The following is a 4,355-nucleotide window of genomic DNA, read 5'->3' on the forward strand; positions in this document are numbered from 1 at the left end:
GGTGGAGAGAAAGATCACACGCAAAACACCAGTGTGCAAAATAACTGTTTATCAGCACTGTGTTTCATCAAATTATTGAACTTTCCCTGAACTCCAAATTCTGAGTTTGTAACAATGAGAATACCAATTTCACACACATGAAAATCAAATGAAATCATTCTCTCTTCTTTAACTTTATTGAGTACCTACTAGGTGCAAGTCACTGAAGATACAACAGTAAATAAATTATGAACATTGCTTTATAACAGCCTACATTCTAGAAGATGAATATAAATCCCTGAGCTTAGTCTCAGACTATACTTTAGAAAGTTAATAATGATAATAATATGGTCTCAAGTTATACAGGGCACTGAGGGACTATAATAACTGTACATATAAGACATAATTCTTGGATTCTTAAATATAGAGAACAAACTGAGGGTTGCTGGAGGGTTGTTGTGGGTGGGGGATGGGCTAAATGGGCAAGGAGCATTAAGGAGGACACTCAATGGGATGAGCACTGGGTATTATATGTAAGGGGATGAATCACTGGATTCTACTCCTGAAATCATTACCGTGCTACTTGCTAACTAACTTGGATGTAAATTTTTTAAATATATATAAAATAAAAAAATACTAATGTATAAAAATATTTGGTCTTGGCAATACATTGAGTTCCACAGAGACAGCCCCAGGGCAAGCGAGAGCCAGATGGGGGCACTGGGCGACTCTGTGCTTCGCTGGGGAAAATAATTAAACATGGGCAGAGGAGATCCTAAAAAGCCGAGAGGCAAAATGTCATGATATGCATTTTTGTACAAACTTGCTGAGAAGAGAGCAAAAAGAAGCACCCAGAGGCTTCAGTCGGCTTCTCGGAGTTTTCTAAGGAGTGCTCAGAGAGGTGGAAGACCATGTCTGCCAAAAAGACAGGAAAATTTGAAGACATGGCAAAGGCAGACAAGGCCTGTTATGAAAGAGAAATGAAAACTTATATCCCTGCTAAAGGGGAAACAAAAAAGAAGTTCAAGGACCCCAACACACCCAAGATGCCTCTTTTGGCCCTCTTCTTGTTCTGTTCTGTTCTGAGGATCGCCCAAAAATCAAAGGAGTGCATCCCAGCCTGTCCATTGGTGATGTTGCAAAGAAACCAGGAAGAGACATGTGGTATCACAGCCATGCATATGACACGCAGTCCCATGAAAAGAAGGCTGCGGAGCTGAAGGACAGACAGGAAAAGGATGTTGTTCCATACCAAGGAAAGGAAAGCCTGACGCGGCCAAAAAAAAAAAAAAAAAAGTCATCATGGCTGAAAATAGCAAGAAAAAGAAGGAAGAGGAGGAAGATGAAGTGGAGGAGGAAGATGAAGATAAAAATGATGAATAAGTTGCTTCTAGAGCAGTCGTTTTTCTTGTCCATAAAACATTTACTCCCCTGCACACAACTTGCTCCTTTTAAAGAAAAAAAAAATGAAATGTAAGATTGTGTAAAAAATTAAATAAATAAATAACTCTTGTCTTTAAGGAATTATTAATCTAAAGTCTGGGATTATGATGCCTCCTGCTTTGGTTTTCTTCTTCTAGTTAAAAATCTAGGACAACACAAAAAATAATAAGAATAGTGACTGCATATTATTATGTTCTAAACCCTACAAATACTGCCCAAGAAATTTAAAAACTGGAAAATGAAGTGTGGGGTAGTCTTTCAACGCTTGACGGAGGTAAGAACAAGACAAGTTTTAGCAGGACTGTGGGTTTTGCAGAGGTAGGGATTATGGGAAGGTGATATTCTTAGATGGGAAACAACTTAAGCAAAGTCATAACTAGAAGAGTGTTGTCAATAGAACTTTCTGCCCAGTGTTATATATGTGCTATATATGTGTGTAATATACTAGCCCCTAGCCACATGTGACTATGGCACAGTTGACATGTGGTCAGTGTGACTGAGGAACTGAATTTTTAATTTATTTCATTTAAATTAATTTTAATTTAAACAACCACTTGTGGCTAGTGGTTACCATATTGTATGGCATATGCTCAAAGGACTTGGGGAAAACCAGCCATGACTTTTTCTGTTACTGTGAGTGATGTCAACCAAGCTCACCTGAGATATTAAGATCATTTGCCTCCCACTGCTTCACCCTAACGATCCACTCCAAAGTATAAAACAGACTGCCAAAAATAAATCTTTCCCTGCAACATAAGTCCCAAGCAACCTCATGAGCTGCCAAAGTTTATTTCTATTCTCACATCTGCACCTTGGGTTTATCTCGACCAATGGTTTCTCCCTTCAAAGGAGTGCTGTTTCCTATAAAATCCTGAGAAGAATGAAAATATTTAAGAGATAACCTAACAGGGGTATCTGGGTGGCTCAGTCAGTTAAATGTCCGAGTCCAGGTCAGGTCATGATCTCCCGGCTCATGGGTTTGAGCCTTGCGATGGGCTCTGTGCTGACAGCTCAGAGCCTGGAGCCTGCTTCCGATTCTGTCTTCCTGCCCCTCTTGAATTCGTGTGCTCTCTCTCTCTCTCTCTCTCTCTCTCTCTCTCTCTCTCTCAAAAATAAACATTAAAAAAGGAAGAAGAAAGAAAAGAAAAGAAAAGAGAACAGAAGAGAAAAGAAAAAAAAGAAAAGAAAAAAGAAAAAAACTAAAAACATCCAGGAATGAAGAAAACAATTGAAAGCTTTTAGTATGTATCAGTTTCCTTGGTTACAGGTAATAAAGAAAAGGGGGAGGAGCAGAAACATTTGAAACACAGATAGTTTGAATAAAAAATCAAACCAGATAAAGGATTTAAAGCTCAGAGTAACATTTAGGCCACTAGCAAAGCAGAGTGAGAAAATGAGGCAATTACCCTGATGGTCCAAAGCAAAAATGAAATCTTTCACCTGGAAACAGCCAGATAATTCCAAGTGAAAGCATTTTTTGGTTATTGTTTTCTGTTGAGTTGAGCTAATTTCCAGGGCTTATTTTCTCAACGTATTCTTAAGTATAGCTATAGATAAGAAAAGTTCATGGGGCACCTGGGTGGCTCAGTCGGTTAAGGGTCTGACTCTTGATTTCAGCTCAGGTCACAATCTCACACTTCGTGAAATCAAGCCCTACACTGATCTGCACTATCACTGCAGAGCCTGCTTGGGAGTCTCTCTTCTTCTCTCTCTCTCTGCTCCTTCCCCACTTGTACTCTCTCTTTCTCTGTCAAAATAAATAAAGTTAAAAAAAAAAAAAAAAACCTAAAGAAAAGTGCAGAAGGACCGGTCAGGAACTAGAGTCTGCCTGTGATGAATATGATGGGCCCCAAGAGGCTTTGGATGATGCCTCACGCCCAGCTGTCAATATTAGGTGTACGAAGAAGGCAGGAGTCAGGAGCCAAGGAGGGGGCTGTAATTGCAAAAGCAGCGGCAGCAGCACCCATCCACGTTACTGCTTATGTTCACATTAGTAAGCACTGGCAGGCCCATTCTGCATTACTTGTCCTATTTCTCTCCAACAGTCCTAAGAGAAAGTCTCATTAGAATGTGGAAAACATACATCCGGATGCCCTGATGCAGAGAATGTCCTCCAGAGAGAAGTGTATTTGGAAGACTAGTTAGTGAGGAGGAGAAATAAACCAGACAACAAAAAAGAAACTCCAGAATCAGTTTGGGTATATTGTCTTGGATTCGAAATTCCTGTCTGCCAACACCCAGCAGATCTGGGACACCAAAGTGGGTGCTATAGTAAATTATACTAGAAAGAACTCTCAAGTGATAGATTAGCCCCAGTGTAGGGCAGGCAGCTGAGACTGGCTTTGCCCTCTAGCAGGTTAAAAGGCTGATAACAGTGGAGCGAGGCTCTCCATGTGTACATTAACCACAAAAGAATCCCCCTCACTGTTCAGCACATTGTGCTGGAGCAGTCAGATTTCCAGAAATAGACTTGCCCAAATCCCCTTTTTATATTTTCCAGAGCTGAAGCTGAACTTTCAAGGGGCATGACTTTGCTTTTATTTTTCACTCTTCTTTTTATAGATGACTGAATTTCCTAGTGTAGCTTTCAGATCAGATGTTATTTTGGGCACAACTCAAAGAAAGCCATCCATATACATTGAGAAGCAGTGGGTGGCAGAAAAGTTCAGCTTCATTCCTGATTAAGCAAAGAGACACATCAGGGGGTGATGGAGAGGGGGAGAAGTGCTAAAGGCTCCAAAGTCATTGGAAGGGACAAGTGTTTCACTATAGAGGATGATGCTGGCTGATGTTCAAAGTTACCAGGTTTTAAAGAAGGATTTTCAGTTTCTCAAATACCAGATTTATTGTTCACATTTACTCTTATCACAAACAAATTTAATCATTACTCCTTGAAATTAAATTTTTTAACAAAAGAAGCTGTACAAAGTCAC

At 39.9% G+C, this 4,355-nt stretch overlaps 1 pseudogene; it reads left to right on the forward strand.

Moving 5' to 3' along the window:
• Positions 1 to 653: 653 nt before the first annotated feature.
• On the forward strand, positions 654 to 1,362 carry LOC123576192 (annotated as a pseudogene).
• Positions 1,363 to 4,355: the final 2,993 nt, after the last annotated feature.

This window comes from Leopardus geoffroyi, chromosome C2 (genome assembly GCF_018350155.1).
Source record: "Leopardus geoffroyi isolate Oge1 chromosome C2, O.geoffroyi_Oge1_pat1.0, whole genome shotgun sequence".
NCBI classification, from domain to species: domain Eukaryota; kingdom Metazoa; phylum Chordata; class Mammalia; order Carnivora; family Felidae; genus Leopardus; species Leopardus geoffroyi.